Genomic DNA, 11,544 nt, shown 5'->3' with positions numbered 1-11,544 from the left:
CTGGATGCCAACGTGGAAGAGGTTGGAATGATGAAGATGTTTCTTTAACCGTCTATGGTTTCAATAGCGCATAATTAGTTACGCGCATTTGAGGAAATTCAAGGGAAGCATAGCTTGATGAATGGGTGACCACTATTTACTTAGAAACAGAAAACTAGAAGCTGTAGATTAGCAATAGTCAAAATAACACATTTACTTTTATTAATTAGTAGACCGTGGCTGGTCATGTGCATTTGGCAGGATGCTGTTGGACTGCATGACCTATCCAAGCACCAGGCCCCACTGTCCATTGGTCTATTGATCTGTAAAAGACTGCAGATTGTGTGTGTGTGTGTGTGTGTGTGTGTGTAGCCTATTGATAGATGCAACCCTCTTATGTTATGTAAGAAGATGAAACTAGCATGGCACGTTCCCATGGAGTCAAGCTCTTCTGCTGCTTAACTGGAGTGGATAATTGGGCTTAATTATCACAAGATATAAAATGATGCTTTTTTGATTGGGAAAAGCACATATTTGTTTGATAGTTTTTATTTTTATTTTAGGTTTTTCTTTGTCTTCTTTTTTGTTTTTGATTTCTGTGATTGTAAATCTTCTCTCAAAATGGTCCAATAAAGGGACCTCAAAACCACCTCTCCTCTCCCCTCCCCTCCTCTCTCATCCTCTCCCTTCATGTCACAGCACGTGTCAGACTGAGACCAAAAGCCTACGTGAGGGAGGATGCGTGCAGTACTCCAGTATAACATGGGAAATCCCTGCAGTGCAGAGCAAGTAGGAAGGCTCGCTCATTGACAACATGATTTACACACACATCACATCCGGTCGAGCATTTAGTCATCTCTACGGATGAAAGAGAACGGGTCATCTTGATAGGCGTTTGATTTCCGCATTCTAACGCAATTTTATATTGAATATTATATCATTGCCTATCATATGAATGGTAGTTCATTTAATCATGTTATCTCTGTAGGCCTGTAACTAGTTTATATCGCTGTTCTAGCGTATGCAGCTTCTCTATAGTCTCTGGATAGGAAGTTAAACAATGGCACCATCTTCTGGACAAACCACCAATCTTCCTGTTTAAATTAAATCCATAGATTTTATATATATATTAAATTATATATACACAGTCTATGGTTAAATCAAGATAAATATGGGCTGAATGTTGGAAAGGGGACATGAAACAGCCAGCAGACAGACAAGTGGTTAACAGAATGAAGTGTGTGGAAGCATATTATTTAAAAAAGAAGAAGACATAAATGAAATACATTTTCAAAATATAAACAAATAAACAAATTACATCATACGGTTGGTTACTGGTGTCCACTTTCTGTCTGTGTATTTTTGGTACAATATCCTCAAATGTCTCCTAGACATTTGTGTAAATGACAACATAATCACTGGCCCGGTGACATGCTACTGTAGGATGAAACAGAAGAGTGATCCCACGTGAGGGTCATGCAGTTTAATTTTAGTTCAATAGGGGGCGGTCCTGCCTTTAGAGTAACATGGTCAAACGAGTGTTTGTGTCTACTCACTTTCAACTAAATCTAATGTCTTAATGAGTGTTTCTACTCACTGACAAATATAAAAAATACATAAATAATAAAGAAGTGTCTAATGAATGCACAAAACTATCAATGTGTTGAGCTGTACCTTTAATTAAATGACTATATGTAACTTTTAAAAGGTTTCTAAGACTATTTCAGTGACATAAGATTTTGATCTGATAATCATGAATGAGCTTTAACAGCAGACTAACATTGAAAAGAGTTCTATTTTCCTATAGTTTATTTTAATTGTCAAGTTCTGATTTATTTCTTGTGCAATTCCCCACTTGAAAAGGACAGTCCCTCCACATGAAGAGTTTAACTGGATTTCACTCAATAAAACAGCCATGGGATCAGTGGTTTGTCTTTTATTAACCATTCCTTGGTGGGCAGTAAACAGGTGAAAAACCTCAAAAGAGAGACGACAAATACAAATTATTATCCGAGTTGACAGCCAACTTAAATAAACTAAATTATTCACATTTAACTCAGATAAACGCATTACTGCTATTATGAACTGTTCCAATTTTAAACAAATGTAATCAAAATAAATACCCACAATTTTAAATTAAATGATAAGAGTCAGTACATTTTTTGCCAAACTCATATTCTAGCCAAATGCAATACAAAATATTCTTTAATAGTACAAAATACAATTTATTTCCTAATCATTCGTTTAAGCGGTATTGTTCCAATAAAGAATTATTATCGGGTATCATTGTAGCCACACAACTAGATATGTTGTACCAAAACAAACACCTGTTGGTATTTTAATTTTCAAACTGTATGTTTTCTTGTCTTTTAACCAAGTATCTCTAGCCAAATACCTTTATTTTTATTGTTAAGATGTCCACAACGTTTAAATTACTTCTAACCATTTCAAACACATTCTTTCTCAAAACAACCAATTTGGCTTCCTTACTTTTCCTTTATACCCCACTTGTTTGATAAAACCAAACATTTAAAGTTGCGAATACAACTGCAAAAACATCCTATCAAAGTCAACACAAGTTAAAAGTCTGTGGTTTTCCAGAGCAGCATTAGCACTGCACTGCTTAAATCAATCTACCCAAACATGGCCAATATGGCGCTTACCGGCTGTCCTTCACAGTTTTGTGGAGGGCTTGGTCTTGCACAATCACCTTGTTCAAAAAGATGACATTTCCTTGGTCTTGTGAGTGCTCTCAATGCTCCTTCCACTGCAGTTTGAAGACAACAACAGAACCAGGTACTGGCACGCCCAGATTGCCTGGAAGATTTGTTCCACCTGGTTCACCACTGATTGAATGGGAGGAGCTCCCAGGCAGTTTGTCAGCACATTAAAGCCTCTGCCCAGGTCGATTTTTCCTGCTAAGTCACAAAATGATTTAGACAGTCTACGAGCACACATTCTGAAGGGTTACAGATTTAGACAAAACACCGGAAAAGCCTGTTAGTGTTAGTGAGTATGCAGATAAATGGTATCAGAAGAAGTCTTTATATAGGCCTAATTGTATTTTTATTTTATTTAAGAAGTTGTCTGCTGTAGTTATGGCTGATACTGGGGCAGGGCCATCACAGAAAAGAAGGAAATAGACAAAGAACTCAAAGCTAAAAGGAAAAGTAAAAAATGACACCAAAGTCACACTCTAAGATCCCAAACTGTCCTGAATTGGCCCTTTGGGCTTCATGAAATGCGCTATATAAATCAAAGTTATTATTATGTTGGTTGCCACAACAATCTCCTAATGCTTTGAGGTCACGATGCATCCAGGCTAAGTTACAGTATGCAAAGATGCATCTGTGATTCATTCTCTTATTGTAAATAAATGATTTTCTGTCTGAGCAAAACATTCATCGCAACTTTATGACCTCCCGGTAATGCTAACTAAGTAATACAGTGGGTGAAACAACAGCACCGTAAAGAAAAGCAGGTATTGTAAAAACCCCACTGCTTTTGTCCAAAAGGGCCACTAGAATCAACACAAACTGAAAGTTACAAATAGCCTTTCCATATCTCTTTCATATATGAATTAGACTGTAAATAAAGAAGTTCTGATATAGTTAGTATATACACTGTGTCATAGACCTATGTGTTTTGGTTATTACTGTTAAAACATAATTTAGGAAATCTGTGAATTAATGCCTTGACAACATGTTTGTCAGGGAATCTAAAAAACTGGTAACAGATAACAATTTTAGAACCTTTTCACAACTACACTTTTTAAAATTCAATACAGACCATTTTAGTAAACCCTGAATGCTTCAGCCTCCCATGGGACATCCTTACAACTCTGGGAAGTTACCAGGAAATAAGAAAAGAAAAGAAGTTATTAGTTTATTGATCTGTTATGACATGATATGAGGAAAAATCCTTAGTGCATTCTTTGGCTTAGGTTGCCATTCATAAAATCAAAACCTTTGTTATTTTTGGTTATTTCTTTCCTCCACACATCATAGGTTGTGTCTTGGAACGGAAAGCACCTGTGTAGCAGAACAAAGTATTTATTGACATTTAAACTTCCTTATATAAACCGTCAGCTGAAATGAGCCACTATCCAAATGACAAATCTGTCACATACACCTCCTACCACTACTTAACAGGAAATTTAGGTCTGAGCAGAGGTGTGTGGGGGTGTGTGCAGATGTGAACATATCAGAATTCAGGCTTTCCCTCATACACAACATTGAAAAAACAAACCATTTGTCATTATAATTCAAACTTTCAAAATAATTTCCACATGTTCCAGTTATGTCATGTGTTTAATAGCCAGAACATTATGCCTAATTTTCACGTTTACATTACTCCATACACATATGATTATATCTATAGTTTTTCTTCACATTCTTAACCCACTGAAAGTGATTTAAGACAACCCTAATACTGTGAGCTCGAACAGTTCAACACACTGAGCCCATGGTACCATTAAAACAACCTCCTGACCCCCTCAGGCAGAGAGCTGGCCCTCTCTGATAATATTTTCATAAGCTGTGAATTATAAGTGTTTAAAGGGGCACTAATCGCAGAGTTACACTCATGCCAAGAGCTGCTTAGCATCAGTAAACCACAAAGTCTGGATAGAGCGCCTAAAGGCCCAGGTTTTAGCCAAAGTTAAAACATTCATTATAACAATTATGTTTTATGGCATATCTGCCTTTTAAGAAAGTACACAGTGGAAAATAAAAGGAAAGATGGGAAGGATAGGAAATGAAATACAGCAAAGCCATCTTTAATCAGATTCAAACCTTTGACACCACTTTTACACACATGTAGTGTGGGCCTGGGGCTGCAGCATTTCAACATTTTTCCAAACTTTCTGACAGAGCTTGAAAATGGTGGAAGAAAATGGTGAGAGAGACCACTCCAAGGTAAAGATCCTGGCTTGAATCCTCGGGCCGGGTGAGTAAGATTCTCCCCTCCGAACAGCTAACATCGACATACTCTTGAAGACAGTGTTGTACCTCCAGTGTACAGAAGATGATAAATGTCCAAATGAAAACGTAAATTTTCCATGCTACGTAAAAATCAAATCACAACACAAAACACAAAGTTGTAAGGGGTAGCCTGTTGTATTTCAGTGTTGTCCAGCAGAGAGCAGTGTACACCTGCCAACACTACATGCAAACTGTTGGCATTAGTTTTCACAAGGGGATGCAAAGGGAGCTTTTTCTTTTTAAAGTCATAATTTATGGAGATGTCAGTTTCTTGCTCCGTTGCAGCACTACAGTAGGCTATCGGTGATAAGCAGGAATTGCAGGTGTGTTTCTGGATCTCACTTTCACTTATACTGGAAAAAAGGCTTTACACACAAGTGAGTTGAAGAGCGAGTCTGCTGCCTTAGCGCCGCCCACCCTCTCTGGCCAAACAACCGCTGCTGGACGATGGAAAAATGTGCATCGCTTGGGATTTTTCACGGGAATGTCGTCACAGTTTGAATACTGAAAATGCAATGGATTTCATCAATGGGCCATAGGCTAATTCACCACTGGGATGCTCCAAGATGAATTAGCTGAATTCTCTGTGTTGACAACTAAGCTAATTAGGCTATTAGTGTTAACAGTAAACTGCTGGTTTAATGAAGGAGCATAAGCTAATGCTAAGTGACGGTACCATATAGAGCATAGACTGAAGATAGATGACACATCTCCACTTCCTCCCACTGTCCAAAAGTGAAGCCAAAGTCTCCTGGATACGGGTGCCGCCATCTTGTTGTTTTGGAGCCAGAGTCTGCCAGTAGTTATTGGGCAAGTCCCGCCCATATAGGCTACCCATATACCAATCATGAATCAATCACAGCTGTCAATTACGATGTTTCACCACTTTATTTCCTGCACAAAATACCTAATATAAACCAAACTTAGGCTATTTGTAAAATGAACTCTTGAACAATCATCAGCATATTCTAAAATGCCAGAAAACCATCTTAGGGAAAACTGTATTTGACGTGTACTTTGAATTTTTAACATGGCCCATGTCCCATCCGCTAGTCTCGCAGTGCGAGACTAGCGGATGTGGCTGTGGAGGAACACAGCGCTGGGAAGGAGGGTCTGGTGAGTCCACACAGCATTCCTGGATAGGAGAGAATGCGCTCTGGTTCATTGCCCTTTCTTTAAACCAATCACAATTGTCAATGGCGTTTCGAAGCGGCGACAGAGCCACGGTTTCCTGCTGTACTGGAGGCTTCTTTTTCAGGACCACATTTCTAGGATACTAGTTTTTCAATACACCACTTACCAAATTGGATGTTCACAAACATTTAAAAGATTAATTTCACCCAAAAGCTACTTTCTGTCCTAATATAAGTGCTCATATTATGCTCATTTTCAGGTTCATAATTGTATTTAAAGGTTGTACCAGGTTTATATGGTTTAATTTAAAAAAAAACATATATTTGTTGTACTGTGCATTGCTGCAGCTCCTCTTTTCACCCTGTGTGTTGAGCTCTCTGTTTTAGCTACAGAGTGAGGCATCACACTTCTGTTGCATCTTTGTTGGGAGTCGCACACGTGCAGTACTTCAAGTTTGAAAAGGTTTTTCCACCAAGATACTACTTTAAGGATCACAAATCAACATAGCATACTTAGCTCATTAACATGCAAACAAAGATGTAGTTTTTGAAATGGATTTGAATTGAAAACAATAATGTAATAAAACAAATTTAACAACCCACCCCCCAACAAAGAAAAAAACAAGGAAATAAGTCAAAATGTTTTTAATTTTGGCATTTTCACATGACATCCAGACAGATGACAAAGAATGACAGTATAATTATTTCTTGTGTGCTCTTTTTATTCTTTACATAATCTAACGCTTTGAACAGCCTTAATAATTCCTGTGAGAGAGAGAGACATAGAGACAGAGATGCAAGAGAACAATTTTACATTTGATTAACATTCGACTTTTCCTGACCCTTCAATATTGAAACCCACATTGTGAAGCAGGTGACAGCACTACCTTTTAATTAAGTGGTCTCCCTTCTTTCCCCCTTTTTTTAAATTGTCTGCAGAATTCCTTTACTTCACTGAACTAGTAAGTGGAAAACATAATCCCTGGTCGTTATGAAAATGTTGGTATAACTTAAAAATGATGCATTCATCACCAATTCCTCAACTACCTGTAAGTTTAGCTACCGGATAGTTTATGTCTAACCCAGACTTGGAATGAAGCTGGCATAACGTCAGGATTCCTTATTAGAGTAGCCTGATAAAGAGACAAATATGCATTTAATACAAAGTATTCTCACTCAACAGAAATACACTTTTTATGATAACCGCTCATGTAAATCAATTAGTCCAGCCTTGTCTACATTAAAGATGTAAATACATGTACAAACATAATTTGAAAAGTAACTTTGAATGTGATTTCATAAAACTCACCTTAACTCACTCAATCCCCAAAATCTGGCTGGTGGAAAACTGAGCAATGACGACCTTCACGTTGGGACTCTGTGCGATCCACAGGCTCCAGAGGTTTGGTTGTGTTGAGAGAAACTTCTCCCACAGCTGCTCTCAATGTCCTCCTGATTCACCGCAGAAGAAACAAAGGCCTGGGGCACCTGAAAAATGTACAGCTATGATTATGCAGAGAAAAAAGCAGGAGCTGCAGGACCTCCAGCATGCCGTTTCCTCAGATGAACACCAGTGCAGTCTGCCCACGCACACGCACGCGCATGCATGCACGCAGACACACTAGTATGCCCATACAGAGCAGATTGACCAAGCATGGGAGTGGGTGAACATTGAGATACCTACCTCTATGTGTTGAATCATCAACCAATAAATCATCAATCAGCATCTGTCTTATCTCATTTCATCATCTTAATCTTCTTTTCATTGATATTTCTCAGTGTCTTAACCCTTCATTCCAACAGGAACACTGATGGATTTATACTTTATGACTTTATTAATCCTGCAATGGAAATTATAATGTTTTCACTCTGTTGTTATTACACACATTACACACAGGCCTGAACTAAACACACATGCTCAGTACCTACACATGCACTAATGGAGAGAAGGTTAGAGTGACGGGGCTGCCCATAGAAAGGTGCTCCGAGCAGTTGGGGGTTTGGTGCCTTGCTCAAGAGCACCATTTAGATTTAAAAAGTAAACAAATAATCATCTTAAAGGCCAGGCCATTAGCTTCAACTTTCAAACTGAGTCACATAAAAACTTAATGTTCACTCCCTTTTAAAAAAAACAAACAGCTACCTGTATGGTTACATGTGTTTTGTGTATAATTTTTTCTTTATTTAATTTGTCATGTTAAGCATCTTTGAGTATGTTGGGAAATGCTAAAAACAATGTAATGTCAAATACTAAAATGACTTGTACATTATATAATACTTATGTTTGTGAACTGCGTAGTATCTTAATTATGATCTGAGGTCTCTCTACTGTACTGTATATGTCTTCCACTTCCTCTCCAGCCTCTTCCACTCTGCCGTGTTTTCTTTGGCCTGGCATCGAGGGACTGGAAGTGTCACCTCATCACAGCAGAGTTTTGTTTCCCTTGGAGTCTGCAGGAGGATGTCTGTTAATCTGATCTTAAATCTTCAACCTGGATTTGGCAGCTTCCTACAAACACTGTTGGCTCTCAATATAAGAAATCCTCCTTACAGCATTGTCTATCTGAAAGATAGACTGCCTGTAATAACTCCACAGTCAGCCTCAGCGCTGTGTGGGACTGTGCCAGTTTTTAACCTTTCCTCACTCCTGCTGGGTTATTACTGTGGAAGCAAACAAGGTATTGTGCAATAACGTGCTCTCAAATTCCACTTTGCTTCCACCGCGATGTATTTTACATCTGGCAGTCTGATAAAATACACTTGAATGGGCAATTTATCAGTCATAGGCAGTGGGCAAAAGGAATTAAGTCTAGCTGCATGACATTAACTGGTTAGAGTCAAGTGAACAGTACAGAAAACATGCAGCCAGTCCACTCTGCACTGTCGAAAAAAAAATAATATGAGTGTTTGAGCCAAAACATTATTATTTTTAAATATTAAAAAACATTTGCTGCAGACATTTAGTTAACTTGTTTTGATTTAATTTTGTGTATGTTATGTACGAACATTGTACCAAGAGATTAGGCTAGGGATTTAATGTGGAATGATCCGAGCTGATTGATAATGGGCTCCACCAACTTCACACATCAATCCGTTTACAGGTGGAATACTACATATGTGAAACAAGTTGTATAAATGCGCTTTTGCTGATAAATGTCCTCAAGTGACGCTAAAGAGTTTAAAAATGAAAAAAATATGGGCATGTGAAGTCAGGAGGAAGGGAGCTTACCAGACCTCCGTGGCCTTTTTATGACCTTGTGGATGACAATATTTGATAGTGGCATAAAAGATGGTTATTTACCGAGCACGGGTGTTTGTGTAGGTACAATGAGGTGGTAAGTGTTTTATTGCATGTTCAACATTAGAATAATTAGTTTTCCAGTTGTAGAAGTGATGTGCTGTGTATTCATAAATTTGATGTTTTGTGTCTCTAGGTGAGTGTGTTTGTGAGTATGTTCAACCACTTGTTGAGGTTTGGATTCCGCACAGCAAAAGTTCAGTCGTATAGTGGTTTGGGCGAGTGTCAGGTTTGAAGAATGTGTGGAGTGTGCTTGGAGTGTGTGTGTGTATAAGTGAGTAAGAGAGAGAGAGGGAGAATGAGAGGGAAATGTGATAAGTTTGTTTGTGTGTGTGTGTGTGTGTGTTTGTGTGTGTGTGTGTGTGTGTGTGCGTGTAGGACGTGGTATGGCAAGCATAGGACGACATTCTTGAGAGTACAACGTGTCTCTTCTCTTTTGCTCACCTTATGTCAAAAACATCAGGTGGCTCTCCAGAGAGATGAGAAAACTTTCTTGGAGGAACAGAAAGCGAGGCAGAGAGAGAGAGAAAGAGAGAGAGAGAGAGAGAGAGAGAGAGAGAGAGAGAGAGAGAGGGAGAGCGAGAGAGAGAGAGAGAGCGAGAGAGAGAGAGAGAGAGAGATGATCAAACTCTTACCAGAATAAACACTGACTGTGTTTCAGCTAATTTTAGGCTGAAAGTAACCAGCAGCTCACAAATCCACAGTGGACGAAATTGACACAGCAACACATAAACAGAGGCATCATACACCATAATTTATCAAAAATAGTTATAATAGTAATATAAATTCACATATTTGAACAGCTGTAAAAACAGCCACAATTGACTCCTTGCCACAGAATTTTAAAATAGTGATCATCATGTTTCTACTTAAATCATACAGGGACTAATGCTGTATAATGAAGAAAGTTATTCAAATTCAAAGTTATTGTTAACATGGGAGTCAAACAGTCCTATCATTTTTATATAATTCGAGGCCTGTAAAATACAGATTTCTTTTTCCTTTTAAAATTATGTTAACCTTGATTCAGTCAATAAGTAACAGAGTGGGAGCCGTTTCCACTTTTTTCTCCTCATGCATTTTCTTCTATTCTTAAAATATTGCATACAATAACATGCTGTGCAAGGAAATGTATGGCTGTATTTGTCCATAAAACAAACCACCACAGGAAGAAAAGTTCTTTAAGGATATATCTGAAAGAGAGCATTTTTTTTTATTTCTAAAACTGATTTCAGTTTTAAAACAGTAAAATATATATAGAAATTTGATGTAAGAAATTGTAAAAACAAATGCCATGTTACAGACCAAACGAGCTTTGAATACATTTGACAGCATCACGGATTTGAGGATTACTCCTGCTCTGTGCTATTACGTAATACTAAAACTACTATGATGTTAAAATAGCTGCTAAGTAAAGTTCTTTTACACAATAGCTAAATGTTCAACTCCTGTCCTCTCCTCCTTAGTTTCCATTACACTTTTTTCTCTCGTCTCAGTCCTATTTCTCTCCTGTATGTTTGCCTTTTTGTCTCTTCTTCTCTTTCGATATGTGGATCCCAAGGCATATTAACACCTTGACTTTACTCATCTTCTCCTCCTCTCTCTCCTCCTCTCGCCTTCACGCGTCAACACCCAGTCCCGCGTGTGACCTCCTTCATTTGTTTCACTCCTCATCTTTCCCTCTCTCTCATCACTATCACATGTGCCACTTAGTAAATCAGGGACTGTTAGGTGTATGAAACACATTGTCCAACACTTGGCCACCCAAGAAACCTATCAATACACTTTCCTCTTGTTTTTCCAATTCTTTTGTATTTTCTTGCCGTCTTTTTCACTTAATTTTGCCTATTTATTGTTCATTGCTCTCTTTCTCTCTGCCTGCTTGTCTCACACATCATCTCTCAGTCTCTCTCCACACCCGGTGTCTGTACAGTATGTCCATGTTTAGGTCTCTCTCTCTCTGTGTGCTGATGTCATGTGTTTGCATTGGGCTCCTCTGCACTCTTTGACATGTATATGATGTGATAATGTTTACCCAGCAATCCCTTAATTTGCTGTTTAAATATCCAAAACAATACTTCACACCTCTAAATTCCTGAGGAGTAATGAATGAGCTCGTGCAGGACAGCTGGCGGTCTGGCTCTTCAGGCAG

At 38.3% G+C, this 11,544-nt stretch overlaps 1 long non-coding RNA gene across 1 annotated transcript in view; it reads right to left on the bottom strand.

Moving 5' to 3' along the window:
• Nucleotides 1–3,321: 3,321 nt before the first annotated feature.
• LOC117945701 overlaps nt 3,322–11,544 on the bottom strand; it is an 18,698-nt gene continuing 10,475 nt past the window's right edge. Inside the window, exon 3 of the long non-coding RNA XR_004656870.1 lies at nt 3,322–3,414. This is a non-coding gene — a long non-coding RNA (uncharacterized LOC117945701). The remainder of the gene's footprint in view (nt 3,415–11,544) is intronic.

Source organism: Etheostoma cragini, chromosome 6, assembly GCF_013103735.1.
Source record: "Etheostoma cragini isolate CJK2018 chromosome 6, CSU_Ecrag_1.0, whole genome shotgun sequence".
In the NCBI taxonomy this organism is placed as follows: domain Eukaryota; kingdom Metazoa; phylum Chordata; class Actinopteri; order Perciformes; family Percidae; genus Etheostoma; species Etheostoma cragini.
This window is presented reverse-complemented; position numbering and strand designations above follow the sequence as displayed.